Source organism: Oryctolagus cuniculus, chromosome 11 (assembly GCF_051225735.1).
Source record: "Oryctolagus cuniculus isolate XC-2025 breed Fujian yellow rabbit chromosome 11, ASM5122573v1, whole genome shotgun sequence".
Classification (NCBI taxonomy): domain Eukaryota; kingdom Metazoa; phylum Chordata; class Mammalia; order Lagomorpha; family Leporidae; genus Oryctolagus; species Oryctolagus cuniculus.
In genome coordinates, this window is record NC_142877.1 from 20,155,253 (window position 1) to 20,173,551 (window position 18,299).

At 53.7% G+C, this 18,299-nt stretch overlaps 1 long non-coding RNA gene across 3 annotated transcripts in view; it reads left to right on the plus strand.

The window, feature by feature from the left end:
- The first annotated feature begins 20 nt into the window (after positions 1-20).
- Positions 21-18,299, plus strand: part of LOC138844303 (uncharacterized) — a 32,844-nt gene continuing 14,565 nt past the window's right edge. The window contains exons 1-3 of one of the 3 annotated variants that reach the window (XR_016215822.1): positions 138-426; positions 14,978-15,142; positions 17,519-17,576. This is a non-coding gene — a long non-coding RNA (uncharacterized LOC138844303). Of the gene's footprint in view, positions 427-14,977; positions 15,143-17,518; positions 17,577-18,299 lie in introns of all 3 variants that reach the window. The other 2 variants (XR_016215821.1, XR_011379899.2) reach the window with 2 other exon arrangements.

Sequence of the window (18,299 nt, forward strand, 5' to 3'; positions counted from 1 at the left end):
AAGCCCGGATACTGGCCCTTCCCACCTCGCCGGCCGTCGCGGGGAGGGAGGGAGCGGGTGGGCTGATCTAGTGGTCCCCGCCCTCGGATCATCCCCGCCGGAGTCCGGAAGCTGGCGTTCCGACCTCCTTGGACTGAGAGCTGGTCTGGGAGCGCCGAAAGCCGGCAGGACGGCGTCGCCCGTCCGTGGCGGAGCAGACCGTCTGGGCGTCGGGCTGTCTCCCCGACACCCATCATTCGCCCTTAACCTGGCCTCAAGTCCACCTTGAAGGCAAAAGCGGCCAACTTGGATGCTTCTCAAGGATGCGCAGCCCCGGGCTCGGTCACCCGGGCCGTCTCCGCCGGTCCAGGGACTCCGCGCTGGAAGTGGTTCTGCGGGTCGCTCTTTACAGACCGCTGTCCAAATTGCGAGGAACGGAGGCGAAAGGTTGGCTTTTCGCTGTCTTTTCGTTTGTGTGTGTGTGTGTGTGTGTGTGTGTGTGTGTCGGGGGGCGGTGTCTGGAAGTAGGCAGAATGCCTCTCAGCCTCTCTTCACGAGAGGAGCACAGCCGGGGTCCCGCGCGGAGGAAAGAAGGGCGCACTGCGCGGCGGCCCTAGGGCGCGAAGGCTCGCACTGCGCTCGGGCTCAGCCCGGACGCCCCCGCGGGGGCCGCGAGAGCTGTTCGCGTGGAGTGAGATACGTGTGCGCGAGCCGGAGTCAGAGACCCAAAGACAAAGAGCGAGATTGCGACGGGCTGGATCTGGGAGAGCGGCTAACCGGGCGTGTTGCGTGTCTGTGCGGTTTTGTACGCGCGGAGCTGATGTGTTTGCGTGTGGATACATGTGTGTGTGTCTGGGGCTGCCTGCGTTTGCGCGCACGCGAGCCCTTCACCATCGCCTCAGAGCGGATCCCTTGCTGAATGTGGGTCCCTGCATCTGGCCCCAGCTGGGCTTCCGCCCGGATTCTCCCGGTAAACCGCAAGGTTCTACCTGCAGCCCCAGCCTAGGTGGAGAAACAGCGGCAGGGGCGGGAAGAGGGGTGGGTGGGTGACAGAGAAGCTGAAACACTGAAACATGAAGGGGCCGCCGTCCCCCCCTCCTGGGGCCCTTTCTCGGCAGGAGCCCCGTCTCCTCTCCCCAACCCTGCAGTGTCTGTAGATTAGCTCACGTCAGCGCACAAGTAGGGCGGCCCCAGGGCTTTGACCAGCGCGGTGGAGCTACTAGCACACGACTGGCTTTCCTCTCTGCCCCTGCTCCCCTCCAGCCCAGGGGCCTCCTAGTGTCCCAGAGGAAGCTTCTCTCCAGATACAGGGCTTCCAGCGCCCCGGACAAACGCTCTCCTACTCCCTCCCCAGGTGCTTCCCTGGGTACTTGCAGGAGTTCTGGAAAGCCCTCCCCTCCTGTTGGGCAGGAGCAAGACAGGAATCTTTCCCTTGGGCTGCAGACGAGCCCTCCCCCAAACACAGACCCTCCAAGACATCTTAGCGTGAAGAACAAAGGATTCGCCCCCAGCACAGAGATGCTCTCCTCCAAAGAGGCTCTGACATGGAACTGACACACACCCCCCTCTCAGAAACCTGCCCTCTGCAGGGACCCTCCCTCACCCCAGCACCCAGTGCCCAACAGGAAGAGAGCCTTTCCCCTCCAGATTCCTGTGAACAAAGATCTCCTAACCCCCAGCCCTCCCCTTCTGTTCCTGGTCTGTTCCTTTTGGGCCGTGTGAGATGATTTGGGCAGAGAATGGGTGTGTTTGGAGGGTTCCCTGGTGTCGCCCTGCATGCCACACACCCTGACATCTCAATGTCTTCTTTGACATGTGAGTCCAAAGCATTTACCCTCTCTTTCCTTTTCCTGTATGGTGTTCATGCTGGACAGCCCCAGGTCTGGTCCCTGCCCACATTCCCCATCCTGACTTTTGTGCCTGGGAGGGAACTCATAGAGTACCTAGCCCAATTATCCTTTCTTCCAGGCTCAGAATGCCCCATCAGAGCCTCATGTTTGTCCTGACTTACAGATAGGTAAACCCAGCCCCACACAACAGAGTGTCCTGTTCAAGGTCACAGAGTCCAGGTGCAAACTGGGCCAGAACCCCAGAAACCTGTCCTCCCTCTCTGGTGTGCCTGTCTTGTCCCCTCTCCCTTGTTTGATACTTGGCTGCCTCACTGCTCTGAGAGATGAAAATTGAAATCAGATTCCAGTCCCTCTAGCTCCAAGGAGATGCCAGCAATTGGGGAAGGAACTCCTTCTTTGCCTCCTTTCCTGATGTTTGCAATAACTACCTCTTCCCAGGCTGAAGGAAGCTGTGGCAGTTCCCAAGACAGCCCACCTCTCGTTGGAAAATCCTGCTTCATTGTGTGTTAGCTCTGCAACACTGGACTACTTAAATTCTCTTAGCTTTCATTTCATCATCCCTAACTTGGGAAGCTAATATTGGCAGTCTCATAGAATTATTGAGAGAATGTAATGAGATCTCTTATGTAAAATGCTTGTGCTTAGCACCCAATACTTGGTAACAACCATTGTATTCTTGCTGCTATTGTCACAACATGCCCAATGGCATGTAGGAGAAAAGTGGGTGTACAAGAAAAGCCTGTGGTTGGTCTGAGAGTCTGAGTGATGCATTACAAAGCATCACTCTCCTGTTTGCCCCCATCCCTTTCCCTACCTCTTCCAGTCTTAAGCTGACCTGGAGCGATGGAAATGAAAGTCAGGTGTAGGCAGAGGGCTGAGGACCAGGCAGGCAGACCCAGGAAGCAAAGAAGATGGCTTACCTGGCTGGTAATGAGCTAGCTTCTCCTCTGGGAGGTGTTCAGTCTCAAAATCCTGACTAGGTACAGCATTGTGGTGCAGCAGGTGAAGCCCCTGCTTGCAACCCCAGCATCCCATACCAGAGTGCCAGGTCAAGTCCTGGCTGCTCTGCTCTGATCCAGCTTCCTGCTAATGCATCTGGGAAGGCAACAGAAAGTGGCCCAAGTACTTGGACTCCTGCCACCCATGGAGGAGACCAGGACAGAGTTCCTGACTTCTGATTTGGCTTAGTCCACCCTGGCTGTTGCAGTCATTTGAGGATTGAACCAGCAGATGGAAGATCTCTATCATCTCTCTCCTCTCGCTCACTCTCACTCTTGCTCTCATTCTCTGACATTCTGCCTTTTAAATAAATCTTTTAAAAAAAAACTCTAACTATCCTCTCCAGGCACTGCCCCAGAGGAATTTGCAGCTGCTTGGTGCCCTGGGTTGAAACACAGCACACACATTAATTCACACATAGAGAATGACAAGCCACAGGCAGATGCACAGAGACACAGGGACCAAAATACAGCTTCAAGTTCATTGGTAGCTTTACACGCTCAGGTCAAAAGAGCAACACACCAGGTCAAGGCCAAGCTGGCACACAGACACACACATGGGATTTGTACTGAGACTGGCCACCACACAAAGAAACCAGAACAGACATCTATGGAACCATCCATGGGGGCAGATGCAGCTTGGCACTAGGCTGAGGCACACAGAATGGACAGGAACACACGTGGGCAGTTGGACACTGGCAGGCTCCCAGACATGAGGACGCACACACACGTGCGCCTGCACACACACACACACGCACACTTGGGTTCACCCTGAGACTAATAGTCCGGAATACCCTTCATGATCACTGAAGGGGAAAAGAGGAGAGAACAAAGGGAAGAACGGGATGGGGAGATGTGAACAGGCACAGAAGCAGAGGGCAGCAGGGCCACGGGGCCGGCCATGCCAGGCAGAGCCGGCAGCCAACATGATGCAAAAGAGGCAGAGGAGCCACAGCCTTCCTCTTTGCCAGTGCCAGGACCCGGATCTTGTGACTGAGAAACTAGGGCTGGAGGGATGGAGGGAATGGCCACTGTCCTCCCAGAGCCACCCCACCATCTTGGGGACCCCTGGATCGGGAATCTAAGCCGAGAAGGAGCTGGGCAGTGCTCACCCTCCTCCTGACACTGCAGCTCAATCTCTCAGCTGTTTGAAGCCTTCAGTATCCCCGGGGTGCCTGGCTGACAGAGACGGAGGCCACGTTGAGAGAATAAATAGGGTTAAATAGAACTGGGCTTATCTCCCAGAGCAGGCAGCCACATGGGGGGAGGGGGGCATGAGGCCCTCGATTTAATGGCCTGGAAAGCCGACATCATGAGCATCATTTCGGGGCTGAGTGATCACAGACAGCCCCTCTCCTCTCCCCAGACCGTGACTCGGAGCTCTCCCCTTCCAGGGCAAGATCTGTCTCTGAGCCTTTTCCTGCTGAGGGGACTGGCACTGCTGCATAAGTCACCCCCACCCTCAAACATCCTGGGGCCGGCACCTTGGGAAGGTTTCACTACAAGCTGGAGAAAACGCATTCGCCTTGCCCCAAACCACAGCCCGGTTTCTTGATGTTGTGTCCACGGGCACAGAGGGCAGAGGTGCACGGAAGGGGCAGCCTGTGCATGCAACAAAGACCCCGATTCTTCTACCCTCAATTGGGCAAATCAGGTGGGACCATGGGCGCTGTGGGCACTGCTCCTGCCAGCTCAGGCTGAGACATTTAGATACATTAAGGACTATGAATGTCAGCCATTTTCCTTGCTGGGGTAGTGCACGTCCTATCGCTGAAGGTGTCCAGACAGGCTGGACGCCCCATCAAAGACAGTGATGTCCAGGGGAGTCCTATCTCAGGGAAGGGAGCCTGGATTTCATGACTCCTGGGTTTCCAGAGGTTCGTGGCTTCTGTGCTGATGGCTCTGAGATGGGTCCAGGGAGCAGGGGACGTGGGATCCCAGGCCTTGACCTTGGCAGCCTTTAAAACCACAAGATGCTGCCCAGTATTAAAGGAGGAATCCTGGACTTCAGTTGATGGATTAGACCAAGGGCTCCTGCCCTTGGCTGAGAACACAGCCTCCCATGCTGTTATGCTCAGAGGCAGGGAACATGCCAGGCAAATTCCCCGCTGGGCACCTAGCATACAGTAGACACCCAATAAGCATTCATGGGGGTAAATTAAACTGATACCACAAAACCATTTTCTTCCATGAACTTTTTTTTTTTTTTTTGGACAGGCAGAGTTGGACAGAGAGAGAGTGAGAAAGGTCTTCCTTCTGTTGGTTCACCCCCCAAATGGTTGCCATGGCTGGCGCGCTGCGCCGATCTGAAGCCAGGAGCCAGGTGCTTCCTCCTGGTCTCCCATACGGGTGCGGGGCCCAAGCACTTGGGCCATCCTCCACTGCTGTCCCGGACCACAGCAGAGAGCTGGCCTGGAAGAGGAGCAACCAGGACAGAATCCAGCGCTCCAACCAGAACTAGAACCCAGGGTGTCAGTGCCGCAGGTGGAGGATTAGCCTAGTGAGCCGCAGTGCCGGCCTCTTCCATGAACTTTTAATGTACTGGTTAAAGAAACACACTCACGATGACCAGCTCTGAATTCTGAGTCCTGTGTCTCTTCTAAGTGGATTGTCTTTGTTGCTTGCATCATCCTTATGCAGTTGAAGATCAGGCATGCACACTGGTGTGTGATATGAGAGAGGTTGGGGAGCACACTTGGATCGAGGGACTCCTTCAAGAACACTCAGCACCCCTTAGAAATCTGTGGGTCACTGGCCGGCGCCGCGGCTCACTAGGCTAATCCTCCGCCTAGTGGCACTGGTACACCGGGTTCTAGTCCCAGTCGGGGTGCTGGATTCTGTCCCAGTTGCCCCTCTTCCAGGCCAGCTCTCTGCTGTGGCCAGGGAGTGCAGTGGAGGATGGCCCAAGTGCTTGGGCCCTGCACCCGCTTGGGAGACCAGGAGAAGCACCTGGCTCCTGCCATCGGATCAGCGCGGTGCGCCGGCCGTGGCGCACCGGCCGTGGCGGCCATTGGAGGGTGAACCAACGGCAAAGGAAGACCTTTCTCTCTGTCCCTTTCTCTCACTGTCCACTCTGCCTGTCAAAAAAGAAAGAAAGAAAGAAAGAAAGTTGATGACAACTTGGAGAGTTAGCTGTGGTAGAGGCTCTGGATCTGAGTTCTGGCCTCCAACAGTGACAAGGAGCTGTGTTTCTGTGTGACCTCCTGCACCCTTGACCTGTGGGAGAGCTAACGTTTGTCCAGTGTGCTTGTGTGCCAGCCACCACTGAGAAGCCTCTCTGGGGACCACTTCCTTACGTTCTCACAGCCCTGAGATGAGCCTACTGTCATGCTAGGAAGCAGGGCCTACAGGAGCCAGTGCGGGAAGACAGTGTGGGATGATTGGGTGGGCACAAGTAGGGGCACGGGGAAGGTTGGGAGGTGGGTTGTGTTGGATCACTGGAGCCAGGGGAGCTGCAGCTGGTCCTTGCTTTAGTTAAAAGCCTCAGGGATCAGCCTCGGTGGTCAACACCTGCCCTTACCCTGATCTACAGTAACCCACCTGAGGACAGATGTGTGCCTCCCCTCCCCAAAATTTAGCCCCCAGTGTGGCAGCAGCTGGACAACGGGCAGTGACAAAGGTTGAATAAGGTCAAAGTGTGGGGTTATGACCTTATAAGAAGAGACACCAGAGAGCGGCCCCCTCTCTCGCCATCACATGAGGGCACAGGGAGAAGGCGGCCATATGCAAGCCAGGAAAAGAGCCCTCACCAGAAACCAATCATGCTGGGCTTGCATCTGGGGCCTCCAGCCTCCAGAACTGCCCGTGCCTTTTGTTACAGCACCGAGAGCCACTGCCAGCCCCAGACCAGCTCTAGCTCAGGGACCAAAGATGTTTCTAGCTCACAGCCCCTGTGGACATGGGCTGAGGCTGCAGTTCCTCTCTCTAGAAACACAAAATGCCACCCAAGGTCTCAAATCCCCTAAAGCCCACCCAAGATGGGTCCCTGACCTCTAGCCTAAGTGCCCAATCTAGAAGTTTCTTTCTCTTCCAGTTCTGTTCAATCTGGAATCAGGTGAGACATCAACATTAATATTTAACCAATGTGTCTTCTCTGCTGGTTCTGGGCCAAGTGCTTGGCCTGTGCTACAACATCATGCATGGCCTTACAACATCCCTGTGAGCATGGGAGGGTTTCATGCCCATTTTACAGATGAGGACCCTGGAGAGCAAAGAGATTAATAACCTGCCCAAGGTCTCACAGCTAGGAGGTGGTGGAGCCAGGACTTGAGCCCTGGTTCAGCAGCCCTCTAAGTGCGACTGCCAGGAAGGGCTTGAGTCTGTGGGCTCCAGAGGGGAGCTGAGATCTGTATCTGTCTCCCTCTGGCCCCTCTGCATCACTCACAGGCATCCTCTCTGCACTGACAGATGCATGCAAGAGTACTTCAGAAATGACATGGAAAAATCAGATTAAAGGTGTTCACTTTGGCATAAGAAATCTTTGAAGTCCATTCATAGAAAAATCTTCAAAATTTCGTGAAAAATGTGTGTTATGAAAAACTACATGTGAATTTCAACATTTCTTGAAAGTGCTCTCGCATGCCTCTTGGGGACCACCTCTGTCTGTTTCTCGCCTGACCTCTGTCTCCCTCCTGACTACATAAGCAACTCCTGGGAAGGAGGGAGGAGGCACAAAGCTGAACGCACAATAAGTGCTCAGAGCAGTCCTGTGGGTTTTCCTGAAGTCTGGGTGAGATCTTGGTAGGCTGGGCCCTATGTGCTGGGCTTCCCAGACCCCAAAACACAAGGCTTTTCCCTACAGGATGGCTGATAGGGGCCCCTGAGACATTTATTGTTTTCTAACCTGGAGTCTGTGAGCTCGCTCGCTCGCTCTCTCTTTCTCTCTCTCTCTCTCTCTCTCTCTCTCTCTCTCTCTGTAAGATTTATTTATTTATTTGAAAGGCAGAGTTACAGAGATGCAGTGGCAGAGAGAGCGAGAGAAGTCCTCCCTCTGCTGGTTCACTCCCTAGATGGCCACAACAGCCAGACCTATGCCTATCCAAAGCCTGGAGCCAAGAGCTTCTTCTGGTCTCCCACGTGGGTGCAGGTGCCCAAAGACTTGGGCCATTCTCCACTGCTTTCCCAGGCCATAGCAGAGAGCTGGATCAGAAGTGGAGCAGCTGAGATTCAAACTAGTGGCCATATGAGATGCTGGCACTGCAGGCAGTAGCTTTACCCACTACACTTCAGTGCCAGCCTCAGGTGAGCTCTCTTACAGAATTGGCTTATATTATAACCTAAATAGGGCCAGTGTTGTGGCCTAGTGGGTTAAACTGCTGCCTATGAAGCCTGCATCAGTTCAAGTCCTGACTGCTCTACTTCCAATCCAGCTCTCTGCTGATGCACCTGTAAAAGCAGTGGAAGATGGCCCGAGTGCTTGGGCCCCTGCCACTCATGTGGGAGACCCAGATAAAGATCCAGGCTCCTGGCTTCAGCCTGGCCTGGCCTTAGCTGTTGCAGCCATTTGACCACAACCCTGCTCTGTCACTGGCATTACAACAAAAGATCAGAAAGGGCTCAGTGCGGAAGCATACAGAGCCATATTCACTGTGCAAGTGCCATTTAATTTCAGCCACCAACTATCCATCACACTGAAGTCATCACCTTATTTTGAAATTTCTGGTCTTGTGGCTTTGTTTGCGTCACGTTGGATAGCTTTGTCTTTCCAGTTGAAGAGAACTAAAAGGAAAAGGAATTTAAGACCTAGCTCTACATTTGTACGTGTTTCAGTAAAACTGTAATAAAGATCATTTGTCAGTTGTCAGGAGGGGGCTATGATTTTTTCCGCTTTGAAAGTGGCTCGTGCATTTCTCAAGTGTGAGAGGCACACGTTTAATTCATTCTGACCAAGTAGAAAATAAGCTTCACACATTGGTGCCCCACACACAGCTCCTGCCACCTGGATGGTCCCCGTCCTCAGTCCAGCTCCCCCACTGCTGCCTTCGAGGGGAAATATGACAGCGTAATGAACAGTTGTACGACGTGCTATAAAAAGGCAATTAAGGGAACTATTGGACTGGGACAAGCCAGCGTGACCTGGTTAATAGCTCTGAGCAGAGCTGGGCCATGGGGAGGGGGGAGGGAGAGGAGGGGGAGGGGGCTTGCTGTTTTCCGATGAGGGGCTGAAGTTGTTTCATCAACTGTCTGCCCCGTAGTGAGGGACACCCCTGCTGCCCGCATGACCGTGGGGGTCCTGGACTGGCCTGAGGGGGATGTTGGTTCCGAGCTGAGCTATGCGGTCAACTCAGACACTGCTGGTGGAATGACCTGAGCCGGTGACTCAGTCTGTGAACGTCAGTGTACTCATCTGTTAAGTGGGGATCCAGTGATCACTCTAGAACTGGGAGGGAGGAAGGGGCAGGACATCCACTGTTCAACTGGTCAGTGCCAGAGCTGCACACCTGTCCAAAGGAAGAGGGGAGGATGCTGTTACTTAATGTTCTTGTTGCATCTTTCAACACAACACCATGCACGGCTGAGTTCTGTTCACGTCGGCTCACCCCGTGCCCAAGCCTCCACAGGACATGCGCTCTGCGGTCAGAGCTCCTGCCGGAGCCGGCGCGTTCACCCCTTCCCTGGAGACCTGCTCTCCCTTCTCCTCCATTCTTCAGTCCTGTTCCGTCCAGATGACCTTATTTGTTTTCCTTAAAGATTACTTCTTCTGCGTCATACACAGAGGGGGAGAAACAGAGAGATCGTCTGTCCTCTGGTTTACTCCCCAAATGGCCACGAGGCTGAATCAGATTGAAGTCAGGATCCCAGAACTCCATCATGGGTCTCCCACATGGCTGTCGGGGGCTCAAGTCCTCGGGACATCTTCTGCTGCTTTCCCAGGCATGTTAGCAGGGAGCAGCAGCCGGAACTTGAACCGGCGCTCTGATATGGGATGCTGGCGTCACAGGCAGCAGCTTAACCTGCTGCACCACAACGCTGGCCCTCAGATGCCCCTGTTTTGTTTTCATTTTTTTTTTTCCCTGGGGGGGGGGTCACCTTTGACATATGCCAGCTTTCAGGATGGGAAGAGATGGAACCATTTCCTGCACCCCTCCCCCCACCCGTGATGCCTGCTCCTCCGTCCTTTACAGAACTGGTGGGAGGATTGCTGAGCTATCACACAGGAAGGAGGGAGCAAAGCTCTGGTGCAGAGTAAATGCCCAATAAATGCCAGCGATTGTTACTGTCATCTTGAGAGGAAAAGCTCTGGGTTTGCATTTCGCACTTAACACAGGGCCTGCCCCATAGCGGGTGTTCACTAACTGTGTGTTGAATGAATGAATGAAACTTCCTTTGTTTTCCTTGTGTACTATCTGGGACCTCATATTCTCTGCTGTCTGGGCCTCAGACATTCCTTCATCAAACAGGGACACGAGGTGGGCGTTGTGGCCCAGCGGGTTAAACTGCTGCTTGGGATGCACACATTCCGTGTCAGAGTGCCTGGTTCAAGTCCTGGCTACTCAGCTTCCAGTCCAGCTCCCTGCTAATGCATCTGGGAGACAGCATACAATGGACTGAGCCTTTGAGTTCCTGCCATTCATGTAGGAGACCTGGGTGGAGTTCAAGGCTCCTGGCTGTTACTCTGCCTTTCACATACTTAAAATATTAAAAAATAATAATAATAGTAAGGACCAGTGCCGCGGCTCAATAGGCTAATCATCTGCCTGTGGCGCCGGCACCCCGGGTTCTAGTCCCGGTCAGGGCACCAGATTCTGTCCCAATTGCCCATCTTCCTGTCCAGCTCTCTGCTGTGGCCTGGGAGTACAGTGGAGGATGGCCCAGGTCCTTGGGCCCTGCACCCGCATGGGAGACCGGGAGAAGCACCTGGCTCCTGGCTTGGAATCAGCACGGTGCGCTGGTCGCATTGCGCTGGCCACAGAGGCCATTGGGGGGTGAACCAACGGAAAAGGAAGACCTTTCTCTCTGTCTCTCTCTCTCACTGTCCACTCTGCCTGTCAATAATAATAATAATAATAATAATACTAAGGATACAATCCTGCCCCAGTGGTCAGGCCTTGCTCTCTGTAAGGTTCTGCCCACTGTGGGAACTGGTTCTCTTCACCCCTGCACCCAGATGTGCCTGGCCATTTGTGGGGAGCAACTGGGAGCAACTGGGACTAGACTGTTACTGGAATTAAGACTTATTCTATTCATCTGCTCTCCCACAATATGGCGCTGGGAGAGGAGGAAACAGCTTCTACACAGCTGCCTCCAGTTCAACCAATAAACAGCAGGACCTGCTCCTGATTGGAGGAGAGCAGCGTACTCGGCGTGTGGGTAGCAGAGTTGGGATTGGTGGAAGAGGACTATAAAGGAGGAGCGAGACAACATGCACCAGGAACATCTGAAGGAACACCTGTGCAGCCTCCGAGAGAGCCGGCCGGCGGTGTGCCGCTCCCCTGTGGAAGTGGGGAAAGTGGCAGGGGGCCCGCCCCTCCACGGAGGTGGAGGGACGGTAGCCAACCCGGGAAGAACCAGCAGCAAACCCGGGGAGGGCCGAGCAGACCAAAGAACAGCGCAGGGTCCTGTGTCGTTCCTCCACGAAGAGGGGGAGCGACATAATGGTGCCGTGACTCGGATAAGAAGCCTAGGCAGGGTTTAGTGTCGTTCTTCCATGAAGAGGGGGAGCGACAGCCATTGGCTCTCTGAGAGCTCAGGGATGCTCAGCCCCACACCATATGCGGTCATCCTGAGTCAGGAAGTAAGCAGTGCACACGGGGTCTGCATGCTCCCCACAGCCCCCTCCCCATGGCTGCAACAAAGGAGCAGTCAGGAGATTCAGTTCTGTTAGGGCTGGCTTGCTGATTGGCTGGGGATCCCAAGACACTCCTCTTTCCTAATGAAGAGGAGCTGAGTCCGCCAGCCCCTTCTCCCCAGCGCTCAGCCCACAGAGGGTTTGGGCCAGGCAGGTGGGGCACAGGAGGAGGCCCGGTCACCCTGGGGCCGCCGTGGCCCTCCAGGCCGGGCACTGGCAGCCCCAGCCACTGCAGGATGCCTCGAAGGACATGACGCTCACCTGCTGGGTTTCTGAAGCTGGCTCTGGCCATCCCCATCAGGCAGTGGCCCACAGAATGAAGTGCAAACTCACCACTGCCCCAGGCCTACAAGGCTCTGTGTGCTCTGTCCCCAGCCTTCCCAGGAGGCCTCTTAGTTCTGGCTACAGTGAGTGATCTGCTTCCACTGCAAGTCTCATCCACTCCCAGGCCCGAGGTTCAGAACACACACTTTCAAAACAGGCAGAGCCCAGGTCAAATCGCAGCTCCAGTTCTTTGTTGTTGTGTGACCAGGAGACGGCTTCCTCATCTGTTCAATGGGCCGTGGTGGTGGGAAGGATTAAAATACAGGAGACCGCGTGGGAGACTCGGAGGAAGCTCCTGGCTCCTAGCTTCGGATCAGCACCGCTCTGGCCATTGCGGCCTATTGGAGAGTGAACCAGCAGATGGAAGACCTCTCTCTCTCTCTCTCTCTCTCTCTCTCTGCCTCTCCTCTCTCTATGTACCTCTGAGTTTCAAATAAATAAATAAATCTTAAAAAAAAAAAATACAGGAGACCGAGCATCTAAAGTTTCTCTCATGTAACACATCCTTCCCAGACATTACCTGGTAGTGTGATTCCTTCTTAGACAGCTGCTGAAGTGTCACTTCCCCTAGGACGTCCTCTTTAAGTCTCCACATTTCAGGTACACCCCTGCCAGGCTCTCCTGACACCCTCTGTGCTTTGCCCTGGGTGTGGCCTAACTGTGTGCTGGTGCTCAGCACAGAGCCAGCCGTGGGGAATGCTCCCCTCGGGCCTGGGACAAGGCACTGCACTACAGCCAGGCAATCATCACGAGGAACGCTAAGCACCCCTCAGAGAGGCTGGCCAGGGCAGGTGGGGCTGACTCCCAAGCCACCCAAACCACTGGTTTGGCCCCTGGTGAGGGCAGCAGATGGGAACAGCTGGGCTGGGGAAGAAGCAGCAGGGGTGAGCCAGGAAGCAGAGAGGCTGGGCCCAAGCTCTGCGAGAGTCACCTTCTGAGGGCACGCCCTAAGGTTCCACCATCACCCACCAGCACCTGCCTGGGGACCACGCCTTTCACACGTGGGCCTTTGGGGTCACTCAAACTAACCCCCACACCCAGTGGTGGGTGCCCGCGAGGGGCAAGCTTTCTGCCTCCTCACCCTCTGCGTTCGGGCCTTCAAGCTTCTCCTCTCCCGCTTCCTCTCAGATGGGCTCCAGTCTCTCCGGAAGGCCTCGCCTGACCTCTCTTGCTCCAGTGGCCACCGCCAGCTCCGTCCAGGGAGTGGGCGGAGCAACTGCTACCAGCTACGGACAAGAAAGATGTGGCATTTAGGGAAACAATTCCGGAAAGCTCAAGGCTCTCGGGAATTCATCCAGTGCTTTCTGATGCAGGATCAATAGGGCAGGAGCCCTCCAAGCCCTTAATTACGCGGAGCCCTGATGAGGAAGAGGAGCTGTAACGAACGGGTGCTCACCAAGCGCCCCCTTCCCACCCAGGCCTCACACAAGCGGAGACGTCCACAGCAGAAATCTCACATTTTTCTTTTCTCTTTTTCTTGATTATTTTAATTTTGTGTGGTTCAGAAATAAAACATATATATAAGAGGTGCATAGTGCCAAGTCTCCCTCTACCTCTTATTTCCCATTCCCCCACTAAGCACTGTGAATTGTTTAGGCGGCCCCTGGAACTATATAAACAAATATGTTCTCATTATCCTCCTCTTCTTCTTTTTTACGCACAAGAGCACGCTCTATACCCTGCACTTTGCTTTTTTTTTAACTTAATAATAAATCTTTAGAGAGTTTCCATATCAGACTCTGGAGATTGTCCTGCAGTCTGTCTCTGTTCCTCCTTGCCCTTTTCTCTGAAGCTCTATGTTGTGTAGCCTCCATGAAACAGAGACTCGTTCATCCAGTCTTCGGGCGTGTATTCCTCTAATCAGTGTCCACCAATCCTCTGCTCTGTGCTAGGCCCTGTGCTGGGTGCTGGAGTTGAGATGAGTTAGCCCAGCCTCCCTGGCCAAGGCTGAGGCTACGGGAGTGGGAGGAGTTGGGCTGGGGTGGGCGGGGCAAGGCAGACCCAGCAAGGCAAGAGTGAGGCTGGGAGCAGTCCTTGGTTCACATCAGTGTCCTTCTGATCTGGGCCCTGCCTTTTGTCTGCGGCTGATCCAAGCTGGGTTCTTTCCTTTCTGCGCCACAGCCACATACGTGCCAGGTTGCCCATCTGGATGTCCAGGGGGATCCATGTCCCCCACTCCGGGGCAGCGAGTTTTCAGCTAAGTTGGAGATCCCTAGCAAGGGAGTGTGTCTAAGTTTTACAAAAGCAGAATCAGGGGTGGGGGTTGTGGGGGCTGTGCACAGGGCTAAGCTGCCACTTGGGATATTGGAGCACCTGATCCCGCTCCCTACTAATGCACCCAGAGGCAGAGGATAATGGCCCAAGTACTTGGGTCCCTGCCACCCACATGGGACACCTGGCTACTGGCTTCAGCCTGGCCCAGCCCTAAGCTGTTATGAGCTTATCTGTTATGTGAACCAACAGATAGAAGATTCTCTCCCTCCTTCTGCCTTTCAAATACATAAAACTTAAAAATGCAAGTTTGTCACCAGAATTTAAATGATTCTTCTGGCAATGTACAGGAGTTTCCATTATGTTCTTAATACAAAGAAGAGGAAATGATACCCAGCTGAGCTTGTTTTTCCTGAAGGATGTAGAAGGCTGAGTGAGAGGATTCAGAATGTACCTGGACTTTTGTGAGTGAAGATTTTCCTAGTTACCTGTGATGTTTGTTGTGTGTGCAGGGGGCAAATGGTTTGCCATTATGACCCACTTCGTGCATCTAAAGCATTTTCTATCTTCATGTGATTGTAGAGCAAGGATAAAACACTGCCCATCCCCTGAAGTCACACAGCTACCATTTCTTTTTTGTTTGCTTATTTATTTCTCATTTTATCTGAAAGGCAGAATGACAGAGAGAAAGAGCAATCCATCTGCTGATTCACCCCCCAAATCCCCTCAACAGCCAGGGCCGAGCCAGCCTGAAGCTGGAGCCTAGAACTCCAGCCAGGTCTCCCGCGTGGGCCCAAGTACTCAAGCCATCTCCTGTTGCCTCCCAGGCTGTCCATCAGCAGGAAGCCGGATAAGAGGCAGAGGTGGAACTGGACCCCAGACACTCCAACACAGGACGAGAGCAGCCCAGGCAGCAGCTTAACCCCCTGTGCCACTTCATTCACCCCCAGCTGCCATTTCCTGTGATGTCATCATTGTCCTCAATTCTGTGGGTATGTACGACCATCATTAATTATCACTTTGTGATGAGGAAACTGAGGCACACGGAAATAACTTGCCTGGGCCAGATGACCAGTAAAGGACATAAATAGGTCTGTCTGACCCCAGAGACCATCCTCCATTACCACGTCCCACCACCCCGACAGCCAGTACCCCTCTCTGCGGAGCAACCTTTCTCATTAACAAATTAGCCATAAACATGGCAGCCGAGGACTCATTTGAGTATTTAAAGCATTAACGCTTGTAAAGGATAGAGGATTCTGCCTCATACCCTGCTATATATTTTTTTTAAGATTTACTTATTTATTTGAACTCAGAGTTACACAGAGAGAGAAGCAAAGGCAGAGAGAGAGAGAGATAGAGAGAGAGAGAGAGGTCTTCCATCTGCTGGTTCACTCCCCAAATGGCCACAATGGCCTGAACTACACTGATCTCCGAAGCTAGGAGCCAGGAGCTTCTTCCAAGTCTCCCATATGGGTGCAGGGGTCCAAGCACTTGGGCCATCCTCCACTGCCCTCCCAGGACACAGCAGAGAGCTGGACTGGAAGAGGAGCAGCTGGGACTTAAACCAGTGCACATATGGGATGCCAACACTGCAGGCGGCAGCTTTACCCACTACACCACAGTGCTGAACCCCCTGCTGTTAATTAATTTTTTTTATCTTTTTTTAAATTTATTTGACAGGTAGAGTTATAGACAGTGAGAAAGACAGAGAGAAAGGTCTTCCTTCTGTTGGTCACTCCCCAAATGGCTGCCATGGCTGGCTGCTGCGCCGATCCAAAGCCAGGAGCCAGGTACTTCTTCCTGGTCTCCCATGCAGGTGCAGGGGCCCAAGCACTTGGGCCATCCTCCACTGCCCTCCCGGGTCACAGCAGAGAGCTGGACTGGGAGAGGAGCAACTGGGACTAGAACCCGGCACCCATATGGGATGCCGGCGCCACAGGCAGAGGATTAACCTAGTGAGCCACAGCACTGGCCCTGTTAATTTTACCTAAGATTAAGCCAGCTTTGAGGTGCAACAGGTTAAGATACTGCCTGCAACTCCAGTATCCCACAGGACCACCAGTTTGAGTCCTGGCTGCTGCACTTCCAATCCAGCTCCCTGTTAATGTGCCTGGGAAGACAGCAGAAATGGCCAAAATGCTTGGACCTCTGACACTTGTGTGGGAGACCTGGATGGAGTTCCTGGCACCTGACTTTGGCCTTGCCCAGGCTGGGCTGTTGCAGACATTTGGGGAGTGATCCAGTAGAAGGAAGGCTTTTTTCCTCTCTCTCTCTTGCTCTCTCTTTCTCTCTCTCTCTCTCTCACACACATTCTGCCTTTCAAATAAATACATACATTAAAAAATAAGATTAATATCAACAACTCTTTGATACCCAGGCTGCAAGGGAGGGACCACCTTGGAGCAGGGCCCTGAAAAGACTGATCTGCAGCCAAGGTCAGGGGAAGCTCACGGGTCAGGGGTCAGAGGACACTCACGGTCTTAATAGACTCACCTTGGTGTTGCAGGCCCCCTCCCTACTCCTTGCAGCTCATCCTCTGCTGGGCATGCCAGGGTCCCTCTGGGCAGGGGAGTCTGTTTTTGTCCCATTTCCATTACACACTCGGCTGAGCAGAGGAGAAGGGGAGCCAGCGCCGGCAGGCAGTAATTAATTGCCTATTTGGACTCCTGCTGTCGCCTGGATGGGAGGAAGCGGGGACAGCTCTGTGGCTGATGCGGGGAGGGGAGCATCTCTGCCACCACTGACCCCTCTCCAAATCCATGCCCATGCTGACTGGGGCGGGGCCATGGCAGCAGCAGAGGCTCCATCTGCCCACACTGAACTCCTGTCTGGCATGGCCAAAGACGGCTCTCAGAGAGCTGCAACCCGGAGCTCTCCTGAAGCCAGTGAGGGCCGCCGCTGCGCTCCAGCCTCTGGGAAGCAGCTCTGGTGACAGGCGGTGCACTCTGAACACAGCATCGCGGGCCTTAGTCCCGCCTTCCCTCTGGTGACAGGCGGTGCACCCTGAACACAGCATCGCGGGCCTTAGTCCCGCCTTCCCACGCTCTGGTGATCTCTGAGCAGCCACTCTGTTCCCCTGTGAAGTGGGAGTCGGCCAGCATGTTCTTGTGGACTTGTGCTTTTTGGAATTCTGGAATCTGTGCTTTAGGAGAATCACCTGCCCTCCCCTGTTTCGTAAGAGTCCTTCTTGGTCCTTGTGCTATGAGTGAGGCTGATTTTGTGGACCCTACAGACAGAGTTGTAACCCGGGTTTAGACATCATAATTCTCTCTGGGGCTTTTTATTCCAGTGTGATGGAGAAAAAATACACTGTTACAACCTAAAGAGGCCTGAATCCCATAATGACCTGTCTTTGATGGTTGTAGGGACAAGCTGTGGAGGCATGTAGCTGCTGACAACTCTCGACAAGCCTCAGACCACAAGGTATATCTGCAAATAACATAATCACATCGTCGTTACCATCCTCATCACCATCACCTCCATCATCACATCAGCATCACCACCACCTCCATTATCATCGTCATCACCATCATCACAATCAGCTTCACCGTCAACACCAGCATCATCATCATCACCGTCATTGCTATCAGCTGGTCCCAAGGACATTTACTCAAGTGCAAATGGGTTTTCCAATCAATCACCTGGCGGCATCTTGCAGGAGCCCTGTATTGCAAAGCTCAGTCCATCCTCAGTGGGGGAGGACATGTCGATCAATCAGGGATGTATGTCTGTCCTAGGTGCAGGAGGGGCGAGCCATCGTACTGGTCATGTTGTTTGCACCCCTCCTGGTGTAGATGAGTGCTCAGGGTTAACTGACACTCTGATATTATAAGCAAACATGGGACCACAAACTAGAGACCAGCAGGGGCCCCTAGGAGACAGGAGTGGGTTTACCTCGTCAACGCCAGAGCACCAAGGAGTCCTTCCTGCCTTCTTGTACCAAAGGTTTAGAGCTGGGCCTGGGACTTGAAAAATTAAGGAATCCAAGAGGCTGATGCTTTCTTCTCCTTCTTCTTCTTCTTCTTTTTTTTTTTTTTTTTTTTTTTGAGAGGCACACACACACACACACACACACAGATGTCCTATCCACTGGTTCACTCCCCAAATTCCCACAACAACAGGACTGGGTAGGGGCCAGAGTCAGGA